This window comes from Daphnia pulicaria, chromosome 3, assembly GCF_021234035.1.
Source record: "Daphnia pulicaria isolate SC F1-1A chromosome 3, SC_F0-13Bv2, whole genome shotgun sequence".
In the NCBI taxonomy this organism is placed as follows: domain Eukaryota; kingdom Metazoa; phylum Arthropoda; class Branchiopoda; order Diplostraca; family Daphniidae; genus Daphnia; species Daphnia pulicaria.
In genome coordinates, this window is record NC_060915.1 from 166,438 (window position 1) to 188,221 (window position 21,784).

The following is a 21,784-nucleotide window of genomic DNA, read 5'->3' on the forward strand; positions in this document are numbered from 1 at the left end:
GAGGGTAATTTTTCATTTTTGAATGTCAACGGCCATATCACGTAGAACGCACCTGGTCTCGTCAGCTCCCAGAAGTTAAGTTACGTCGAGTCCCGTTAGTACTTGGAAGAGTGACCGCTTGGGAATACGGGATGTCGTTGGCGATGAATAGTTTGTTTTCAATAACAAATTTCTTGAAATTTTTTTTCAATCACGATGGTTACCAGTCCAAATTCGTAGATAAAACATTTAAATGCCTTAGAGATAGGTTAAATTCATCTATAAGAATGATTCTGGATCAATTCCATTGAGAGTTTTTCAAAGTTTATCGCGTTTTTTAATCGCGATGGTTACCAGTCCAAATTCGTAGATCAAAAATATCAATGGCATAGAGATAGGTTCAATTCATCTATTTGAATGATTCTGGATAAATTTCATTGCGAGTTTTTCAAAGTTTATCGCGCTTTTTTATTCGCGATGGTTACGAGTCCAAATTCAATGAACAAACATTTCTATCACTTTGAAGTGATTTTCTATTCATCCATTGGGACTGGGAGGGTAATTTTTCATTTTTGAATGTCAACGGCCATATCACGTAGAACGCACCTGGTCTCGTCAGCTCCCAGAAGTTAAGTTACGTCGAGTCCCGTTAGTACTTGGAAGAGTGACCGCTTGGGAATACGGGATGTCGTTGGCGATGAATAGTTTGTTTTCAATAACAAATTTCTTGAAATTTTTTTTCAATCACGATGGTTACCAGTCCAAATTCGTAGATAAAACATTTAAATGCCTTAGAGATAGGTTAAATTCATCTATAAGAATGATTCTGGATCAATTCCATTGAGAGATTTTCAAAGTTTATCGCGTTTTTTAATCGCGATGGTTACCAGTCCAAATTCGTAGATCAAAAATATCAATGGCATAGAGATAGGTTCAATTCATCTATTTGAATGATTCTGGATAAATTTCATTGCGAGTTTTTCAAAGTTTATCGCGCTTTTTTATTCGCGATGGTTACGAGTCCAAATTCAATGAACAAACATTTCTATCACTTTGAAGTGATTTTCTATTCATCCATTGGGACTGGGAGGGTAATTTTTCATTTTTGAATGTCAACGGCCATATCACGTAGAACGCACCTGGTCTCGTCAGCTCCCAGAAGTTAAGTTACGTCGAGTCCCGTTAGTACTTGGAAGGGTGACCGCTTGGGAATACGGGATGTCGTTGGCGATGAATAGTTTGTTTTCAATAACAAATTTCTTGAAATTTTTTTTCAATCACGATGGTTACCAGTCCAAATTCGTAGATAAAACATTTAAATGCCTTAGAGATAGGTTAAATTCATCTATAAGAATGATTCTGGATCAATTCCATTGAGAGTTTTTCAAAGTTTATCGCGTTTTTTAATCGCGATGGTTACCAGTCCAAATTCGTAGATCAAAAATATCAATGGCATAGAGATAGGTTCAATTCATCTATTTGAATGATTCTGGATAAATTTCATTGCGAGTTTTTCAAAGTTTATCGCGCTTTTTTATTCGCGATGGTTACGAGTCCAAATTCAATGAACAAACATTTCTATCACTTTGAAGTGATTTTCTATTCATCCATTGGGACTGGGAGGGTAATTTTTCATTTTTGAATGTCAACGGCCATATCACGTAGAACGCACCTGGTCTCGTCAGCTCCCAGAAGTTAAGTTACGTCGAGTCCCGTTAGTACTTGGAAGAGTGACCGCTTGGGAATACGGGATGTCGTTGGCGATGAATAGTTTGTTTTCAATAACAAATTTCTTGAAATTTTTTTTCAATCACGATGGTTACCAGTCCAAATTCGTAGATAAAACATTTAAATGCCTTAGAGATAGGTTCAATTCATCTATAGGAATGATTCTGGATGAATTCCATTGCGAGTTTTTCAAAGATTATCGCGTTTTTTTATTCGCGGTGGTTACCAGTCCAAATTCAATGAACAAACATTTCTATCACTTTGAAGTGATTTTCTTTTCATCCATTGGGACTGGGAGGGTAAATTTTCATTTTTGAATATCAACGGCCATATCACGTAGAACGCACCTGGTCTCGTCAGCTCCCAGAAGCTAAGTTACGTCGAGTCCCGTTAGTACTTGGAAGGGTGACCGCTTGGGAATACGGGATGTCGTTGGCGATAAATAGTTTGTTTTCAATAACAAATTTCTTGAAATTTGTTTTCAATCACGATGGTTACCAGTCCAAATTCGTAGATCAAAAATATCAATGGCATAGAGATAGGTTCAATTCATCTATTTGAATGATTCTGGATAAATTTCATTGCGAGTTTTTCAAAGTTTATCGCGCTTTTTTATTCGCGATGGTTACGAGTCCAAATTCAATGAACAAACATTTCTATCACTTTGAAGTGATTTTCTATTCATCCATTTGGAAAGGGAGGGTAAATTTTCATTTTTGAATGTCAACGGCCATATCACGTAGAACGCACCTGGTCTCGTCAGCTCCCAGAAGTTAAGTTACGTCGAGTCCCGTTAGTACTTGGAAGGGTGACCGCTTGGGAATACGGGATGTCGTTGGCGATGAATAGTTTGTTTTCAATAACAAATTTCTTGAAATTTTTTTTCAATCACGATGGTTACCAGTCCAAATTCGTAGATAAAACATTTAAATGCCTTAGAGATAGGTTAAATTCATCTATAAGAATGATTCTGGATCAATTCCATTGAGAGTTTTTCAAAGTTTATCGCGTTTTTTAATCGCGATGGTTACCAGTCCAAATTCGTAGATCAAAAATATCAATGGCATAGAGATAGGTTCAATTCATCTATTTGAATGATTCTGGATAAATTTCATTGCGAGTTTTTCAAAGTTTATCGCGCTTTTTTATTCGCGATGGTTACGAGTCCAAATTCAATGAACAAACATTTCTATCACTTTGAAGTGATTTTCTATTCATCCATTTGGAAAGGGAGGGTAAATTTTCATTTTTGAATGTCAACGGCCATATCACGTAGAACGCACCTGGTCTCGTCAGCTCCCAGAAGTTAAGTTACGTCGAGTCCCGTTAGTACTTGGAAGGGTGACCGCTTGGGAATACGGGATGTCGTTGGCGATGAATAGTTTGTTTTCAATAACAAATTTCTTGAAATTTTTTTTCAATCACGATGGTTACCAGTCCAAATTCGTAGATAAAACATTTAAATGCCTTAGAGATAGGTTAAATTCATCTATAAGAATGATTCTGGATCAATTCCATTGAGAGTTTTTCAAAGTTTATCGCGTTTTTTAATCGCGATGGTTACCAGTCCAAATTCGTAGATCAAAAATATCAATGGCATAGAGATAGGTTCAATTCATCTATTTGAATGATTCTGGATAAATTTCATTGCGAGTTTTTCAAAGTTTATCGCGCTTTTTTATTCGCGATGGTTACGAGTCCAAATTCAATGAACAAACATTTCTATCACTTTGAAGTGATTTTCTATTCATCCATTGGGACTGGGAGGGTAATTTTTCATTTTTGAATGTCAACGGCCATATCACGTAGAACGCACCTGGTCTCGTCAGCTCCCAGAAGTTAAGTTACGTCGAGTCCCGTTAGTACTTGGAAGAGTGACCGCTTGGGAATACGGGATGTCGTTGGCGATGAATAGTTTGTTTTCAATAACAAATTTCTTGAAATTTTTTTTCAATCACGATGGTTACCAGTCCAAATTCGTAGATAAAACATTTAAATGCCTTAGAGATAGGTTAAATTCATCTATAAGAATGATTCTGGATCAATTCCATTGAGAGTTTTTCAAAGTTTATCGCGTTTTTTAATCGCGATGGTTACCAGTCCAAATTCGTAGATCAAAAATATCAATGGCATAGAGATAGGTTCAATTCATCTATTTGAATGATTCTGGATAAATTTCATTGCGAGTTTTTCAAAGTTTATCGCGCTTTTTTATTCGCGATGGTTACGAGTCCAAATTCAATGAACAAACATTTCTATCACTTTGAAGTGATTTTCTATTCATCCATTGGGAAAGGGAGGGTAAATTTTCATTTTTGAATGTCAACGGCCATATCACGTAGAACGCACCTGGTCTCGTCAGCTCCCAGAAGTTAAGTTACGTCGAGTCCCGTTAGTACTTGGAAGAGTGACCGCTTGGGAATACGGGATGTCGTTGGCGATGAATAGTTTGTTTTCAATAACAAATTTCTTGAAATTTTTTTTCAATCACGATGGTTACCAGTCCAAATTCGTAGATAAAACATTTAAATGCCTTAGAGATAGGTTAAATTCATCTATAAGAATGATTCTGGATCAATTCCATTGAGAGTTTTTCAAAGTTTATCGCGTTTTTTAATCGCGATGGTTACCAGTCCAAATTCGTAGATCAAAAATATCAATGGCATAGAGATAGGTTCAATTCATCTATTTGAATGATTCTGGATAAATTTCATTGCGAGTTTTTCAAAGTTTATCGCGCTTTTTTATTCGCGATGGTTACGAGTCCAAATTCAATGAACAAACATTTCTATCACTTTGAAGTGATTTTCTATTCATCCATTGGGACTGGGAGGGTAATTTTTCATTTTTGAATGTCAACGGCCATATCACGTAGAACGCACCTGGTCTCGTCAGCTCCCAGAAGTTAAGTTACGTCGAGTCCCGTTAGTACTTGGAAGAGTGACCGCTTGGGAATACGGGATGTCGTTGGCGATGAATAGTTTGTTTTCAATAACAAATTTCTTGAAATTTTTTTTCAATCACGATGGTTACCAGTCCAAATTCGTAGATAAAACATTTAAATGCCTTAGAGATAGGTTAAATTCATCTATAAGAATGATTCTGGATCAATTCCATTGAGAGTTTTTCAAAGTTTATCGCGTTTTTTAATCGCGATGGTTACCAGTCCAAATTCGTAGATCAAAAATATCAATGGCATAGAGATAGGTTCAATTCATCTATTTGAATGATTCTGGATAAATTTCATTGCGAGTTTTTCAAAGTTTATCGCGCTTTTTTATTCGCGATGGTTACGAGTCCAAATTCAATGAACAAACATTTCTATCACTTTGAAGTGATTTTCTATTCATCCATTGGGACTGGGAGGGTAATTTTTCATTTTTGAATGTCAACGGCCATATCACGTAGAACGCACCTGGTCTCGTCAGCTCCCAGAAGTTAAGTTACGTCGAGTCCCGTTAGTACTTGGAAGAGTGACCGCTTGGGAATACGGGATGTCGTTGGCGATGAATAGTTTGTTTTCAATAACAAATTTCTTGAAATTTTTTTTCAATCACGATGGTTACCAGTCCAAATTCGTAGATAAAACATTTAAATGCCTTAGAGATAGGTTAAATTCATCTATAAGAATGATTCTGGATCAATTCCATTGAGAGATTTTCAAAGTTTATCGCGTTTTTTAATCGCGATGGTTACCAGTCCAAATTCGTAGATCAAAAATATCAATGGCATAGAGATAGGTTCAATTCATCTATTTGAATGATTCTGGATAAATTTCATTGCGAGTTTTTCAAAGTTTATCGCGCTTTTTTATTCGCGATGGTTACGAGTCCAAATTCAATGAACAAACATTTCTATCACTTTGAAGTGATTTTCTATTCATCCATTTGGAAAGGGAGGGTAAATTTTCATTTTTGAATGTCAACGGCCATATCACGTAGAACGCACCTGGTCTCGTCAGCTCCCAGAAGTTAAGTTACGTCGAGTCCCGTTAGTACTTGGAAGGGTGACCGCTTGGGAATACGGGATGTCGTTGGCGATGAATAGTTTGTTTTCAATAACAAATTTCTTGAAATTTTTTTTCAATCACGATGGTTACCAGTCCAAATTCGTAGATAAAACATTTAAATGCCTTAGAGATAGGTTAAATTCATCTATAAGAATGATTCTGGATCAATTCCATTGAGAGTTTTTCAAAGTTTATCGCGTTTTTTAATCGCGATGGTTACCAGTCCAAATTCGTAGATCAAAAATATCAATGGCATAGAGATAGGTTCAATTCATCTATTTGAATGATTCTGGATAAATTTCATTGCGAGTTTTTCAAAGTTTATCGCGCTTTTTTATTCGCGATGGTTACGAGTCCAAATTCAATGAACAAACATTTCTATCACTTTGAAGTGATTTTCTATTCATCCATTGGGACTGGGAGGGTAATTTTTCATTTTTGAATGTCAACGGCCATATCACGTAGAACGCACCTGGTCTCGTCAGCTCCCAGAAGTTAAGTTACGTCGAGTCCCGTTAGTACTTGGAAGAGTGACCGCTTGGGAATACGGGATGTCGTTGGCGATGAATAGTTTGTTTTCAATAACAAATTTCTTGAAATTTTTTTTCAATCACGATGGTTACCAGTCCAAATTCGTAGATAAAACATTTAAATGCCTTAGAGATAGGTTAAATTCATCTATAAGAATGATTCTGGATCAATTCCATTGAGAGTTTTTCAAAGTTTATCGCGTTTTTTAATCGCGATGGTTACCAGTCCAAATTCGTAGATCAAAAATATCAATGGCATAGAGATAGGTTCAATTCATCTATTTGAATGATTCTGGATAAATTTCATTGCGAGTTTTTCAAAGTTTATCGCGCTTTTTTATTCGCGATGGTTACGAGTCCAAATTCAATGAACAAACATTTCTATCACTTTGAAGTGATTTTCTATTCATCCATTGGGAAAGGGAGGGTAAATTTTCATTTTTGAATGTCAACGGCCATATCACGTAGAACGCACCTGGTCTCGTCAGCTCCCAGAAGTTAAGTTACGTCGAGTCCCGTTAGTACTTGGAAGAGTGACCGCTTGGGAATACGGGATGTCGTTGGCGATGAATAGTTTGTTTTCAATAACAAATTTCTTGAAATTTTTTTTCAATCACGATGGTTACCAGTCCAAATTCGTAGATAAAACATTTAAATGCCTTAGAGATAGGTTAAATTCATCTATAAGAATGATTCTGGATCAATTCCATTGAGAGTTTTTCAAAGTTTATCGCGTTTTTTAATCGCGATGGTTACCAGTCCAAATTCGTAGATCAAAAATATCAATGGCATAGAGATAGGTTCAATTCATCTATTTGAATGATTCTGGATAAATTTCATTGCGAGTTTTTCAAAGTTTATCGCGCTTTTTTATTCGCGATGGTTACGAGTCCAAATTCAATGAACAAACATTTCTATCACTTTGAAGTGATTTTCTATTCATCCATTGGGACTGGGAGGGTAATTTTTCATTTTTGAATGTCAACGGCCATATCACGTAGAACGCACCTGGTCTCGTCAGCTCCCAGAAGTTAAGTTACGTCGAGTCCCGTTAGTACTTGGAAGAGTGACCGCTTGGGAATACGGGATGTCGTTGGCGATGAATAGTTTGTTTTCAATAACAAATTTCTTGAAATTTTTTTTCAATCACGATGGTTACCAGTCCAAATTCGTAGATAAAACATTTAAATGCCTTAGAGATAGGTTAAATTCATCTATAAGAATGATTCTGGATCAATTCCATTGAGAGTTTTTCAAAGTTTATCGCGTTTTTTAATCGCGATGGTTACCAGTCCAAATTCGTAGATCAAAAATATCAATGGCATAGAGATAGGTTCAATTCATCTATTTGAATGATTCTGGATAAATTTCATTGCGAGTTTTTCAAAGTTTATCGCGCTTTTTTATTCGCGATGGTTACGAGTCCAAATTCAATGAACAAACATTTCTATCACTTTGAAGTGATTTTCTATTCATCCATTGGGACTGGGAGGGTAATTTTTCATTTTTGAATGTCAACGGCCATATCACGTAGAACGCACCTGGTCTCGTCAGCTCCCAGAAGTTAAGTTACGTCGAGTCCCGTTAGTACTTGGAAGAGTGACCGCTTGGGAATACGGGATGTCGTTGGCGATGAATAGTTTGTTTTCAATAACAAATTTCTTGAAATTTTTTTTCAATCACGATGGTTACCAGTCCAAATTCGTAGATAAAACATTTAAATGCCTTAGAGATAGGTTAAATTCATCTATAAGAATGATTCTGGATCAATTCCATTGAGAGATTTTCAAAGTTTATCGCGTTTTTTAATCGCGATGGTTACCAGTCCAAATTCGTAGATCAAAAATATCAATGGCATAGAGATAGGTTCAATTCATCTATTTGAATGATTCTGGATAAATTTCATTGCGAGTTTTTCAAAGTTTATCGCGCTTTTTTATTCGCGATGGTTACGAGTCCAAATTCAATGAACAAACATTTCTATCACTTTGAAGTGATTTTCTATTCATCCATTGGGACTGGGAGGGTAATTTTTCATTTTTGAATGTCAACGGCCATATCACGTAGAACGCACCTGGTCTCGTCAGCTCCCAGAAGTTAAGTTACGTCGAGTCCCGTTAGTACTTGGAAGAGTGACCGCTTGGGAATACGGGATGTCGTTGGCGATGAATAGTTTGTTTTCAATAACAAATTTCTTGAAATTTTTTTTCAATCACGATGGTTACCAGTCCAAATTCGTAGATAAAACATTTAAATGCCTTAGAGATAGGTTAAATTCATCTATAAGAATGATTCTGGATCAATTCCATTGAGAGTTTTTCAAAGTTTATCGCGTTTTTTAATCGCGATGGTTACCAGTCCAAATTCGTAGATCAAAAATATCAATGGCATAGAGATAGGTTCAATTCATCTATTTGAATGATTCTGGATAAATTTCATTGCGAGTTTTTCAAAGTTTATCGCGCTTTTTTATTCGCGATGGTTACGAGTCCAAATTCAATGAACAAACATTTCTATCACTTTGAAGTGATTTTCTATTCATCCATTGGGACTGGGAGGGTAATTTTTCATTTTTGAATGTCAACGGCCATATCACGTAGAACGCACCTGGTCTCGTCAGCTCCCAGAAGTTAAGTTACGTCGAGTCCCGTTAGTACTTGGAAGAGTGACCGCTTGGGAATACGGGATGTCGTTGGCGATGAATAGTTTGTTTTCAATAACAAATTTCTTGAAATTTTTTTTCAATCACGATGGTTACCAGTCCAAATTCGTAGATAAAACATTTAAATGCCTTAGAGATAGGTTAAATTCATCTATAAGAATGATTCTGGATCAATTCCATTGAGAGATTTTCAAAGTTTATCGCGTTTTTTAATCGCGATGGTTACCAGTCCAAATTCGTAGATCAAAAATATCAATGGCATAGAGATAGGTTCAATTCATCTATTTGAATGATTCTGGATAAATTTCATTGCGAGTTTTTCAAAGTTTATCGCGCTTTTTTATTCGCGATGGTTACGAGTCCAAATTCAATGAACAAACATTTCTATCACTTTGAAGTGATTTTCTATTCATCCATTGGGACTGGGAGGGTAATTTTTCATTTTTGAATGTCAACGGCCATATCACGTAGAACGCACCTGGTCTCGTCAGCTCCCAGAAGTTAAGTTACGTCGAGTCCCGTTAGTACTTGGAAGGGTGACCGCTTGGGAATACGGGATGTCGTTGGCGATGAATAGTTTGTTTTCAATAACAAATTTCTTGAAATTTTTTTTCAATCACGATGGTTACCAGTCCAAATTCGTAGATAAAACATTTAAATGCCTTAGAGATAGGTTAAATTCATCTATAAGAATGATTCTGGATCAATTCCATTGAGAGTTTTTCAAAGTTTATCGCGTTTTTTAATCGCGATGGTTACCAGTCCAAATTCGTAGATCAAAAATATCAATGGCATAGAGATAGGTTCAATTCATCTATTTGAATGATTCTGGATAAATTTCATTGCGAGTTTTTCAAAGTTTATCGCGCTTTTTTATTCGCGATGGTTACGAGTCCAAATTCAATGAACAAACATTTCTATCACTTTGAAGTGATTTTCTATTCATCCATTGGGACTGGGAGGGTAATTTTTCATTTTTGAATGTCAACGGCCATATCACGTAGAACGCACCTGGTCTCGTCAGCTCCCAGAAGTTAAGTTACGTCGAGTCCCGTTAGTACTTGGAAGAGTGACCGCTTGGGAATACGGGAATTCGTTGGCGATGAATAGTTTGTTTTCAATAACAAATTTCTTGAAATTTTTTTTCAATCACGATGGTTACCAGTCCAAATTCGTAGATAAAACATTTAAATGCCTTAGAGATAGGTTCAATTCATCTATAGGAATGATTCTGGATGAATTCCATTGCGAGTTTTTCAAAGATTATCGCGTTTTTTTATTCGCGGTGGTTACCAGTCCAAATTCAATGAACAAACATTTCTATCACTTTGAAGTGATTTTCTTTTCATCCATTGGGACTGGGAGGGTAAATTTTCATTTTTGAATATCAACGGCCATATCACGTAGAACGCACCTGGTCTCGTCAGCTCCCAGAAGCTAAGTTACGTCGAGTCCCGTTAGTACTTGGAAGGGTGACCGCTTGGGAATACGGGATGTCGTTGGCGATAAATAGTTTGTTTTCAATAACAAATTTCTTGAAATTTGTTTTCAATCACGATGGTTACCAGTCCAAATTCGTGGATCAAACATTTCAATGACATAGGGATAGGTTCAATTCATCTATAGGAATGATTCTGGATGAATTCCATTGCGAGTTTTTCAAAGATAATCGCGTTTTTTTATTCGCGGTGGTTACCAGTCCAAATTCAATTGACAAACATTTCTATCACTTTGAAGTGATTTTCTTTTCATCCATTGGGACTGGGAGGGTAAATTTTCATTTTTGAATGTCAACGGCCATATCACGTAGAACGCACCTGGTCTCGTCAGCTCCCAGAAGTTAAGTTACGTCGAGTCCCGTTAGTACTTGGAAGGGTGACCGCTTGGGAATACGGGATGTCGTTGGCGATAAATAGTTTGTTTTCAATAACAAATTTCTTGAAATTTGTTTTCAATCACGATGGTTACCAGTCCAAATTCGTGAATCAAACATTTCAATGACATAGGGATAGGTTCAATTCATCTATAGGAATGATTCTGGATGAATTCCATTGCGAGTTTTTCAAAGATAATCGCGTTTTTTTATTCGCGGTGGTTACCAGTCCAAATTCAATTGACAAACATTTCTATCACTTTGAAGTGATTTTCTTTTCATCCATTGGGACTGGGAGGGTAAATTTTCATTTTTGAATGTCAACGGCCATATCACGTAGAACGCACCTGGTCTCGTCAGCTCCCAGAAGTTAAGTTACGTCGAGTCCCGTTAGTACTTGGAAGGGTGACCGCTTGGGAATACGGGATGTCGTTGGCAATAAATAGTTTGTTTTCAATAACAAATTTCTTGAAATTTGTTTTCAATCACGATGGTTACCAGTCCAAATTCGTGGATCAAACATTTCAATGACATAGGGATAGGTTCAATTCATCTATAGGAATGATTCTGGATGAATTCCATTGCGAGTTTTTCAAAGATTATCGCGTTTTTTTATTGGCGGTGGTTACCAGTCCAAATTCAATGGACAAACATTTCTATCACTTTGAAGTGATTTTCTTTTCATCCATTGGGACTGGGAGGGTAAATTTTCATTTTTGAATGTCAACGGCCATATCACGTAGAACGCACCTGGTCTCGTCAGCTCCCAGAAGTTAAGTTACGTCGAGTCCCGTTAGTACTTGGAAGGGTGACCGCTTGGGAATACGGGATGTCGTTGGCGATGAATAGTTTGTTTTCAATAACAAATTTCTTGAAATTTTTTTTCAATCACGATGGTTACCAGTCCAAATTCGTAGATAAAACATTTAAATGCCTTAGAGATAGGTTAAATTCATCTATAAGAATGATTCTGGATCAATTCCATTGAGAGTTTTTCAAAGTTTATCGCGTTTTTTAATCGCGATGGTTACCAGTCCAAATTCGTAGATCAAAAATATCAATGGCATAGAGATAGGTTCAATTCATCTATTTGAATGATTCTGGATAAATTTCATTGCGAGTTTTTCAAAGTTTATCGCGCTTTTTTATTCGCGATGGTTACGAGTCCAAATTCAATGAACAAACATTTCTATCACTTTGAAGTGATTTTCTATTCATCCATTGGGACTGGGAGGGTAATTTTTCATTTTTGAATGTCAACGGCCATATCACGTAGAACGCACCTGGTCTCGTCAGCTCCCAGAAGTTAAGTTACGTCGAGTCCCGTTAGTACTTGGAAGAGTGACCGCTTGGGAATACGGGATGTCGTTGGCGATGAATAGTTTGTTTTCAATAACAAATTTCTTGAAATTTTTTTTCAATCACGATGGTTACCAGTCCAAATTCGTAGATAAAACATTTAAATGCCTTAGAGATAGGTTCAATTCATTTATAGGAATGATTCTGGATGAATTCCATTGCGAGTTTTTCAAAGATTATCGCGTTTTTTTATTCGCGGTGGTTACCAGTCCAAATTCAATGAACAAACATTTCTATCACTTTGAAGTGATTTTCTTTTCATCCATTGGGACTGGGAGGGTAAATTTTCATTTTTGAATATCAACGGCCATATCACGTAGAACGCACCTGGTCTCGTCAGCTCCCAGAAGCTAAGTTACGTCGAGTCCCGTTAGTACTTGGAAGGGTGACCGCTTGGGAATACGGGATGTCGTTGGCGATAAATAGTTTGTTTTCAATAACAAATTTCTTGAAATTTGTTTTCAATCACGATGGTTACCAGTCCAAATTCGTGGATCAAACATTTCAATGACATAGGGATAGGTTCAATTCATCTATAGGAATGATTCTGGATGAATTCCATTGCGAGTTTTTCAAAGATAATCGCGTTTTTTTATTCGCGGTGGTTACCAGTCCAAATTCAATTGACAAACATTTCTATCACTTTGAAGTGATTTTCTTTTCATCCATTGGGACTGGGAGGGTAAATTTTCATTTTTGAATGTCAACGGCCATATCACGTAGAACGCACCTGGTCTCGTCAGCTCCCAGAAGTTAAGTTACGTCGAGTCCCGTTAGTACTTGGAAGGGTGACCGCTTGGGAATACGGGATGTCGTTGGCGATAAATAGTTTGTTTTCAATAACAAATTTCTTGAAATTTGTTTTCAATCACGATGGTTACCAGTCCAAATTCGTGAATCAAACATTTCAATGACATAGGGATAGGTTCAATTCATCTATAGGAATGATTCTGGATGAATTCCATTGCGAGTTTTTCAAAGATAATCGCGTTTTTTTATTCGCGGTGGTTACCAGTCCAAATTCAATTGACAAACATTTCTATCACTTTGAAGTGATTTTCTTTTCATCCATTGGGACTGGGAGGGTAAATTTTCATTTTTGAATGTCAACGGCCATATCACGTAGAACGCACCTGGTCTCGTCAGCTCCCAGAAGTTAAGTTACGTCGAGTCCCGTTAGTACTTGGAAGGGTGACCGCTTGGGAATACGGGATGTCGTTGGCAATAAATAGTTTGTTTTCAATAACAAATTTCTTGAAATTTGTTTTCAATCACGATGGTTACCAGTCCAAATTCGTGGATCAAACATTTCAATGACATAGGGATAGGTTCAATTCATCTATAGGAATGATTCTGGATGAATTCCATTGCGAGTTTTTCAAAGATTATCGCGTTTTTTTATTGGCGGTGGTTACCAGTCCAAATTCAATGGACAAACATTTCTATCACTTTGAAGTGATTTTCTTTTCATCCATTGGGACTGGGAGGGTAAATTTTCATTTTTGAATGTCAACGGCCATATCACGTAGAACGCACCTGGTCTCGTCAGCTCCCAGAAGTTGAGTTACGTCGAGTCCCCTTAGTACTTGGAAGGGTGACCGCTTGGGAATACGGGATGTCGTTGGCGATAAATAGTTTGTTTTCAATAACAAATTTCTTGAAATTTGTTTTCAATCACGATGGTTACCAGTCCAAATTCGTGGATCAAACATTTCAATGACATAGGGATAGGTTCAATTCATCTATAGGAATGATTCTGGATGAATTCCATTGCGAGTTTTTCAAAGATAATCGCGTTTTTTTATTCGCGGTGGTTACCAGTCCAAATTCAATTGACAAACATTTCTATCACTTTGAAGTGATTTTCTTTTCATCCATTGGGACTGGGAGGGTAAATTTTCATTTTTGAATGTCAACGGCCATATCACGTAGAACGCACCTGGTCTCGTCAGCTCCCAGAAGTTGAGTTACGTCGAGTCCCCTTAGTACTTGGAAGGGTGACCGCTTGGGAATACGGGATGTCGTTGGCGATAAATAGTTTGTTTTCAATAACAAATTTCTTGAAATTTGTTTTCAATCACGATGGTTACCAGTCCAAATTCGTGGATCAAACATTTCAATGACATAGGGATAGGTTCAATTCATCTATAGGAATGATTCTGGATGAATTCCATTGCGAGTTTTTCAAAGATAATCGCGTTTTTTTATTCGCGGTGGTTACCAGTCCAAATTCAATTGACAAACATTTCTATCACTTTGAAGTGATTTTCTTTTCATCCATTGGGACTGGGAGGGTAAATTTTCATTTTTGAATGTCAACGGCCATATCACGTAGAACGCACCTGGTCTCGTCAGCTCCCAGAAGTTAAGTTACGTCGAGTCCCGTTAGTACTTGGAAGGGTGACCGCTTGGGAATACGGGATGTCGTTGGCGATAAATAGTTTGTTTTCAATAACAAATTTCTTGAAATTTTTTTTCAATGACGATGGTTACCAGTCCAAATTCGTGAATCAAACATTTCAATGACATAGGGATAGGTTCAATTCATCTATAGGAATGATTCTGGATGAATTCCATTGCGAGTTTTTCAAAGATTATCGCGTTTTTTTATTCGCGGTGGTTACCAGTCCAAATTCAATGAACAAACATTTCTATCACTTTGAATTGATTTTCTTTTCATCCATTGGGACTGGGAGGGTAAATTTTCATTTTTGAATGTCAACGGCCATATCACGTAGAACGCACCTGGTCTCGTCAGCTCTGAGAAGTTAAGTTACGTCGAGTCCTGTTAGTACTTGGAAGGGTGACCGCTTGGGAATACGGGATGTCGTTGGCGATGAATAGTTTGTTTTCAATAACAAATTTCTTGAAATTGTTTTTTCAATCACGATGGTTACCAGTCCAAATTCGTAGATAAAACTTTTCAATGCCTTTGAGATAGGTTCAATTCATCTATAAGAATGATTCTGGATCAATTCCATTGAGAGTTTTTCAAAGTTTATCGCGTTTTTTAATCGCGATGGTTACCAGTCCAAATTCGTAGTTCCAAAATTTCAATGACCTAGAAATAGGTTCAATTCATCTATAGGAATGATTCTGGATGAATTCCATTAAGAGTTTTTCAAAGATAATCGCGTTTTTTTATTCGCGGTGGTTACCAGTCCAAATTCAATGGACAAACATTTCTATCACTTTGAAGTGATTTTCTTTTCATCCATTGGGACTGGGAGGGTAAATTTTCATTTTTGAATGTCAACGGCCATATCACGTAGAACGCACCTGGTCTCGTCAGCTCCCAGAAGTTAAGTTACGTCGAGTCCCGTTAGTACTTGGAAGGGTGACCGCTTGGGAATACGGGATGTCGTTGGCAATAAATAGTTTGTTTTCAATAACAAATTTCTTGAAATTTGTTTTCAATCACGATGGTTACCAGTCCAAATTCGTAGATCCGAAATTTCAATGACCTAGGGATAGGTTCAATTCATCTATAGGAATGATTCTGGATGAATTCCATTGCGAGTTTTTCAAAGATTATCGCGTTTTTTTATTCGCGGTGGTTACCAGTCCAAATTCAATGAACAAACATTTCTATCACTTTGAAGTGATTTTCTTTTCATCCATTGGGACTGGGAGGGTAAATTTTCATTTTTGAATATCAACGGCCATATCACGTAGAACGCACCTGGTCTCGTCAGCTCCCAGAAGCTAAGTTACGTCGAGTCCCGTTAGTACTTGGAAGGGTGACCGCTTGGGAATACGGGATGTCGTTGGCGATAAATAGTTTGTTTTCAATAACAAATTTCTTGAAATTTTTTTTCAATGACGATGGTTACCAGTCCAAATTCGTGAATCAAACATTTCAATGACATAGGGATAGGTTCAATTCATCTATAGGAATGATTCTGGATGAATTCCATTGCGAGTTTTTCAAAGATTATCGCGTTTTTTTATTCGCGGTGGTTACCAGTCCAAATTCAATGAACAAACATTTCTATCACTTTGAAGTGATTTTCTTTTCATCCATTGGGACTGGGAGGGTAAATTTTCATTTTTGAATGTCAACGGCCATATCACGTAGAACGCACCTGGTCTCGTCAGCTCTGAGAAGTTAAGTTACGTCGAGTCCTGTTAGTACTTGGAAGGGTGACCGCTTGGGAATACGGGATGTCGTTGGCGATGAATAGTTTGTTTTCAATAACAAATTTCTTGAAATTGTTTTTTCAATCACGATGGTTACCAGTCCAAATTCGTAGATAAAACTTTTCAATGCCTTTGAGATAGGTTAAATTCATCTATAAGAATGATTCTGGATCAATTCCATTGAGAGTTTTTCAAAGTTTATCGCGTTTTTTAATCGCGATGGTTACCAGTCCAAATTCGTAGTTCCAAAATTTCAATGACCTAGAAATAGGTTCAATTCATCTATAAGAATGATTCTGGATCAATTCCATTGCGAGTTTTTCAAAGATTATCGCGTTTTTTTATTCGCGGTGGTTACCAGTCCAAATTCAATGGACAAACATTTCTATCACTTTGAAGTGATTTTCTTTTCATCCATTGGGACTGGGAGGGTAAATTTTCATTTTTGAATGTCAACGGCCATATCACGTAGAACGCACCTGGTCTCGTCAGCTCCCAGAAGTTAAGTTACGTCGAGTCCCGTTAGTACTTGGAAGGGTGACCGCTTGGGAATACGGGATGTCGTTGGCGATATATAGTTTGTTTTCAATAACAAATTTCTTGAAATTTGTTTTCAATCACGATGGTTACCAGTCCAAATTCGTAGATAAAACATTTAAATGCCTTAGAGATAGGTTAAATTCATCTATAAGAATGATTCTGGATCAATTCCATTGAGAGTTTTTCAAAGTTTATCGCGTTTTTTAATCGCGATGGTTACCAGTCCAAATTCGTAGATCAAAAATATCAATGGCATAGAGATAGGTTCAATTCATCTATTTGAATGATTCTGGATAAATTTCATTGCGAGTTTTTCAAAGTTTATCGCGCTTTTTTATTCGCGATGGTTACGAGTCCAAATTCAATGAACAAACATTTCTATCACTTTGAAGTGATTTTCTATTCATCCATTGGGACTGGGAGGGTAATTTTTCATTTTTGAATGTCAACGGCCATATCACGTAGAACGCACCTGGTCTCGTCAGCTCCCAGAAGTTAAGTTACGTCGAGTCCCGTTAGTACTTGGAAGAGTGACCGCTTGGGAATACGGGATGTCGTTGGCGATGAATAGTTTGTTTTCAATAACAAATTTCTTGAAATTTTTTTTCAATCACGATGGTTACCAGTCCAAATTCGTAGATAAAACATTTAAATGCCTTAGAGATAGGTTAAATTCATCTATAAGAATGATTCTGGATCAATTCCATTGAGAGTTTTTCAAAGTTTATCGCGTTTTTTAATCGCGATGGTTACCAGTCCAAATTCGTAGATCAAAAATATCAATGGCATAGAGATAGGTTCAATTCATCTATTTGAATGATTCTGGATAAATTTCATTGCGAGTTTTTCAAAGTTTATCGCGCTTTTTTATTCGCGATGGTTACGAGTCCAAATTCAATGAACAAACATTTCTATCACTTTGAAGTGATTTTCTATTCATCCATTGGGACTGGGAGGGTAATTTTTCATTTTTGAATGTCAACGGCCATATCACGTAGAACGCACCTGGTCTCGTCAGCTCCCAGAAGTTAAGTTACGTCGAGTCCCGTTAGTACTTGGAAGAGTGACCGCTTGGGAATACGGGATGTCGTTGGCGATGAATAGTTTGTTTTCAATAACAAATTTCTTGAAATTTGTTTTCAATCACGATGGTTACCAGTCCAAATTCGTAGATAAAACATTTAAATGCCTTAGAGATAGGTTAAATTCATCTATAAGAATGATTCTGGATCAATTCCATTGAGAGTTTTTCAAAGTTTATCGCGTTTTTTAATCGCGATGGTTACCAGTCCAAATTCGTAGATCAAAAATATCAATGGCATAGAGATAGGTTCAATTCATCTATTTGAATGATTCTGGATAAATTTCATTGCGAGTTTTTCAAAGTTTATCGCGCTTTTTTATTCGCGATGGTTACGAGTCCAAATTCAATGAACAAACATTTCTATCACTTTGAAGTGATTTTCTATTCATCCATTGGGACTGGGAGGGTAATTTTTCATTTTTGAATGTCAACGGCCATATCACGTAGAACGCACCTGGTCTCGTCAGCTCCCAGAAGTTAAGTTACGTCGAGTCCCGTTAGTACTTGGAAGAGTGACCGCTTGGGAATACGGGATGTCGTTGGCGATGAATAGTTTGTTTTCAATAACAAATTTCTTGAAATTTTTTTTCAATCACGATGGTTACCAGTCCAAATTCGTAGATAAAACATTTAAATGCCTTAGAGATAGGTTAAATTCATCTATAAGAATGATTCTGGATCAATTCCATTGAGAGTTTTTCAAAGTTTATCGCGTTTTTTAATCGCGATGGTTACCAGTCCAAATTCGTAGATCAAAAATATCAATGGCATAGAGATAGGTTCAATTCATCTATTTGAATGATTCTGGATAAATTTCATTGCGAGTTTTTCAAAGTTTATCGCGCTTTTTTATTCGCGATGGTTACGAGTCCAAATTCAATGAACAAACATTTCTATCACTTTGAAGTGATTTTCTATTCATCCATTGGGACTGGGAGGGTAATTTTTCATTTTTGAATGTCAACGGCCATATCACGTAGAACGCACCTGGTCTCGTCAGCTCCCAGAAGTTAAGTTACGTCGAGTCCCGTTAGTACTTGGAAGAGTGACCGCTTGGGAATACGGGATGTCGTTGGCGATGAATAGTTTGTTTTCAATAACAAATTTCTTGAAATTTGTTTTCAATCACGATGGTTACCAGTCCAAATTCGTAGATAAAACATTTAAATGCCTTAGAGATAGGTTAAATTCATCTATAAGAATGATTCTGGATCAATTCCATTGAGAGTTTTTCAAAGTTTATCGCCTTTTTTAATCGCGATGGTTACCAGTCCAAATTCGTAGATCAAAAATATCAATGGCATAGAGATAGGTTCAATTCATCTATTTGAATGATTCTGGATAAATTTCATTGCGAGTTTTTCAAAGTTTATCGCGCTTTTTTATTCGCGATGGTTACGAGTCCAAATTCAATGAACAAACATTTCTATCACTTTGAAGTGATTTTCTATTCATCCATTGGGACTGGGAGGGTAATTTTTCATTTTTGAATGTCAACGGCCATATCACGTAGAACGCACCTGGTCTCGTCAGCTCCCAGAAGTTAAGTTACGTCGAGTCCCGTTAGTACTTGGAAGAGTGACCGCTTGGGAATACGGGATGTCGTTGGCGATGAATAGTTTGTTTTCAATAACAAATTTCTTGAAATTTGTTTTCAATCACGATGGTTACCAGTCCAAATTCGTAGATAAAACATTTAAATGCCTTAGAGATAGGTTAAATTCATCTATAAGAATGATTCTGGATCAATTCCATTGAGAGTTTTTCAAAGTTTATCGCCTTTTTTAATCGCGATGGTTACCAGTCCAAATTCGTAGATCAAAAATATCAATGGCATAGAGATAGGTTCAATTCATCTATTTGAATGATTCTGGATAAATTTCATTGCGAGTTTTTCAAAGTTTATCGCGCTTTTTTATTCGCGATGGTTACGAGTCCAAATTCAATGAACAAACATTTCTATCACTTTGAAGTGATTTTCTATTCATCCATTGGGACTGGGAGGGTAATTTTTCATTTTTGAATGTCAACGGCCATATCACGTAGAACGCACCTGGTCTCGTCAGCTCCCAGAAGTTAAGTTACGTCGAGTCCCGTTAGTACTTGGAAGAGTGACCGCTTGGGAATACGGGATGTCGTTGGCGATGAATAGTTTGTTTTCAATAACAAATTTCTTGAAATTTTTTTTCAATCACGATGGTTACCAGTCCAAATTCGTAGATAAAACATTTAAATGCCTTAGAGATAGGTTAAATTCATCTATAAGAATGATTCTGGATCAATTCCATTGAGAGTTTTTCAAAGTTTATCGCGTTTTTTAATCGCGATGGTTACCAGTCCAAATTCGTAGATCAAAAATATCAATGGCATAGAGATAGGTTCAATTCATCTATTTGAATGATTCTGGATAAATTTCATTGCGAGTTTTTCAAAGTTTATCGCGCTTTTTTATTCGCGATGGTTACGAGTCCAAATTCAATGAACAAACATTTCTATCACTTTGAAGTGATTTTCTATTCATCCATTGGGACTGGGAGGGTAATTTTTCATTTTTGAATGTCAACGGCCATATCACGTAGAACGCACCTGGTCTCGTCAGCTCCCAGAAGTTAAGTTACGTCGAGTCCCGTTAGTACTTGGAAGAGTGACCGCTTGGGAATACGGGATGTCGTTGGCGATGAATAGTTTGTTTTCAATAACAAATTTCTTGAAATTTTTTTTCAATCACGATGGTTACCAGTCCAAATTCGTAGATAAAACATTTAAATGCCTTAGAGATAGGTTAAATTCATCTATAAGAATGATTCTGGATCAATTCCATTGAGAGTTTTTCAAAGTTTATCGCGTTTTTTAATCGCGATGGTTACCAGTCCAAATTCGTAGATCAAAAATATCAATGGCATAGAGATAGGTTCAATTCATCTATTTGAATGATTCTGGATAAATTTCATTGCGAGTTTTTCAAAGTTTATCGCGCTTTTTTATTCGCGATGGTTACGAGTCCAAATTCAATGAACAAACATTTCTATCACTTTGAAGTGATTTTCTATTCATCCATTGGGACTGGGAGGGTAATTTTTCATTTTTGAATGTCAACGGCCATATCACGTAGAACGCACCTGGTCTCGTCAGCTCCCAGAAGTTAAGTTACGTCGAGTCCCGTTAGTACTTGGAAGAGTGACCGCTTGGGAATACGGGATGTCGTTGGCGATGAATAGTTTGTTTTCAATAACAAATTTCTTGAAATTTGTTTTCAATCACGATGGTTACCAGTCCAAATTCGTAGATAAAACATTTAAATGCCTTAGAGATAGGTTAAATTCATCTATAAGAATGATTCTGGATCAATTCCATTGAGAGTTTTTCAAAGTTTATCGCCTTTTTTAATCGCGATGGTTACCAGTCCAAATTCGTAGATCAAAAATATCAATGGCATAGAGATAGGTTCAATTCATCTATTTGAATGATTCTGGATAAATTTCATTGCGAGTTTTTCAAAGTTTATCGCGCTTTTTTATTCGCGATGGTTACGAGTCCAAATTCAATGAACAAACATTTCTATCACTTTGAAGTGATTTTCTATTCATCCATTGGGACTGGGAGGGTAATTTTTCATTTTTGAATGTCAACGGCCATATCACGTAGAACGCACCTGGTCTCGTCAGCTCCCAGAAGTTAAGTTACGTCGAGTCCCGTTAGTACTTGGAAGAGTGACCGCTTGGGAATACGGGATGTCGTTGGCGATGAATAGTTTGTTTTCAATAACAAATTTCTTGAAATTTTTTTTCAATCACGATGGTTACCAGTCCAAATTCGTAGATAAAACATTTAAATGCCTTAGAGATAGGTTAAATTCATCTATAAGAATGATTCTGGATCA

General features: G+C 36.8%; 45 pseudogenes; all 45 read left to right on the plus strand.

Moving 5' to 3' along the window:
* Positions 1-24: 24 nt before the first annotated feature.
* LOC124335365 lies at positions 25-143 on the plus strand (annotated as a pseudogene).
* A 414-nt stretch (positions 144-557) lies between these two features.
* Positions 558-676, plus strand: LOC124335366 (annotated as a pseudogene).
* A 414-nt stretch (positions 677-1,090) lies between these two features.
* LOC124332157 lies at positions 1,091-1,209 on the plus strand (annotated as a pseudogene).
* Positions 1,210-1,623: 414 nt separating this feature from the next.
* LOC124335368 lies at positions 1,624-1,742 on the plus strand (annotated as a pseudogene).
* Positions 1,743-2,026: 284 nt separating this feature from the next.
* Positions 2,027-2,145, plus strand: LOC124334927 (annotated as a pseudogene).
* Positions 2,146-2,429: 284 nt separating this feature from the next.
* LOC124332168 lies at positions 2,430-2,548 on the plus strand (annotated as a pseudogene).
* A 414-nt stretch (positions 2,549-2,962) lies between these two features.
* On the plus strand, positions 2,963-3,081 carry LOC124332180 (annotated as a pseudogene).
* Positions 3,082-3,495: 414 nt separating this feature from the next.
* LOC124335370 lies at positions 3,496-3,614 on the plus strand (annotated as a pseudogene).
* Positions 3,615-4,028: 414 nt separating this feature from the next.
* LOC124335371 lies at positions 4,029-4,147 on the plus strand (annotated as a pseudogene).
* A 414-nt stretch (positions 4,148-4,561) lies between these two features.
* LOC124335372 lies at positions 4,562-4,680 on the plus strand (annotated as a pseudogene).
* A 414-nt stretch (positions 4,681-5,094) lies between these two features.
* On the plus strand, positions 5,095-5,213 carry LOC124335373 (annotated as a pseudogene).
* Positions 5,214-5,627: 414 nt separating this feature from the next.
* LOC124332192 lies at positions 5,628-5,746 on the plus strand (annotated as a pseudogene).
* A 414-nt stretch (positions 5,747-6,160) lies between these two features.
* Positions 6,161-6,279, plus strand: LOC124335374 (annotated as a pseudogene).
* A 414-nt stretch (positions 6,280-6,693) lies between these two features.
* On the plus strand, positions 6,694-6,812 carry LOC124335375 (annotated as a pseudogene).
* A 414-nt stretch (positions 6,813-7,226) lies between these two features.
* LOC124335376 lies at positions 7,227-7,345 on the plus strand (annotated as a pseudogene).
* A 414-nt stretch (positions 7,346-7,759) lies between these two features.
* Positions 7,760-7,878, plus strand: LOC124335377 (annotated as a pseudogene).
* A 414-nt stretch (positions 7,879-8,292) lies between these two features.
* On the plus strand, positions 8,293-8,411 carry LOC124335378 (annotated as a pseudogene).
* Positions 8,412-8,825: 414 nt separating this feature from the next.
* Positions 8,826-8,944, plus strand: LOC124335380 (annotated as a pseudogene).
* A 414-nt stretch (positions 8,945-9,358) lies between these two features.
* Positions 9,359-9,477, plus strand: LOC124332203 (annotated as a pseudogene).
* A 414-nt stretch (positions 9,478-9,891) lies between these two features.
* LOC124330324 lies at positions 9,892-10,010 on the plus strand (annotated as a pseudogene).
* Positions 10,011-10,294: 284 nt separating this feature from the next.
* On the plus strand, positions 10,295-10,413 carry LOC124334928 (annotated as a pseudogene).
* A 284-nt stretch (positions 10,414-10,697) lies between these two features.
* LOC124332214 lies at positions 10,698-10,816 on the plus strand (annotated as a pseudogene).
* Positions 10,817-11,100: 284 nt separating this feature from the next.
* LOC124330642 lies at positions 11,101-11,219 on the plus strand (annotated as a pseudogene).
* A 284-nt stretch (positions 11,220-11,503) lies between these two features.
* On the plus strand, positions 11,504-11,622 carry LOC124332225 (annotated as a pseudogene).
* Positions 11,623-12,036: 414 nt separating this feature from the next.
* On the plus strand, positions 12,037-12,155 carry LOC124335381 (annotated as a pseudogene).
* A 284-nt stretch (positions 12,156-12,439) lies between these two features.
* On the plus strand, positions 12,440-12,558 carry LOC124334929 (annotated as a pseudogene).
* Positions 12,559-12,842: 284 nt separating this feature from the next.
* LOC124332236 lies at positions 12,843-12,961 on the plus strand (annotated as a pseudogene).
* A 284-nt stretch (positions 12,962-13,245) lies between these two features.
* On the plus strand, positions 13,246-13,364 carry LOC124330653 (annotated as a pseudogene).
* A 284-nt stretch (positions 13,365-13,648) lies between these two features.
* On the plus strand, positions 13,649-13,767 carry LOC124330044 (annotated as a pseudogene).
* A 284-nt stretch (positions 13,768-14,051) lies between these two features.
* LOC124330045 lies at positions 14,052-14,170 on the plus strand (annotated as a pseudogene).
* A 284-nt stretch (positions 14,171-14,454) lies between these two features.
* On the plus strand, positions 14,455-14,573 carry LOC124332248 (annotated as a pseudogene).
* A 284-nt stretch (positions 14,574-14,857) lies between these two features.
* LOC124330284 lies at positions 14,858-14,976 on the plus strand (annotated as a pseudogene).
* A 415-nt stretch (positions 14,977-15,391) lies between these two features.
* LOC124330665 lies at positions 15,392-15,510 on the plus strand (annotated as a pseudogene).
* Positions 15,511-15,794: 284 nt separating this feature from the next.
* On the plus strand, positions 15,795-15,913 carry LOC124334930 (annotated as a pseudogene).
* Positions 15,914-16,197: 284 nt separating this feature from the next.
* LOC124330285 lies at positions 16,198-16,316 on the plus strand (annotated as a pseudogene).
* A 415-nt stretch (positions 16,317-16,731) lies between these two features.
* LOC124332259 lies at positions 16,732-16,850 on the plus strand (annotated as a pseudogene).
* A 414-nt stretch (positions 16,851-17,264) lies between these two features.
* LOC124335382 lies at positions 17,265-17,383 on the plus strand (annotated as a pseudogene).
* Positions 17,384-17,797: 414 nt separating this feature from the next.
* Positions 17,798-17,916, plus strand: LOC124335383 (annotated as a pseudogene).
* Positions 17,917-18,330: 414 nt separating this feature from the next.
* LOC124335384 lies at positions 18,331-18,449 on the plus strand (annotated as a pseudogene).
* Positions 18,450-18,863: 414 nt separating this feature from the next.
* LOC124335385 lies at positions 18,864-18,982 on the plus strand (annotated as a pseudogene).
* A 414-nt stretch (positions 18,983-19,396) lies between these two features.
* Positions 19,397-19,515, plus strand: LOC124335386 (annotated as a pseudogene).
* Positions 19,516-19,929: 414 nt separating this feature from the next.
* On the plus strand, positions 19,930-20,048 carry LOC124335387 (annotated as a pseudogene).
* Positions 20,049-20,462: 414 nt separating this feature from the next.
* LOC124335388 lies at positions 20,463-20,581 on the plus strand (annotated as a pseudogene).
* Positions 20,582-20,995: 414 nt separating this feature from the next.
* On the plus strand, positions 20,996-21,114 carry LOC124335389 (annotated as a pseudogene).
* A 414-nt stretch (positions 21,115-21,528) lies between these two features.
* On the plus strand, positions 21,529-21,647 carry LOC124335391 (annotated as a pseudogene).
* The last annotated feature ends 137 nt before the right edge of the window (positions 21,648-21,784 follow it).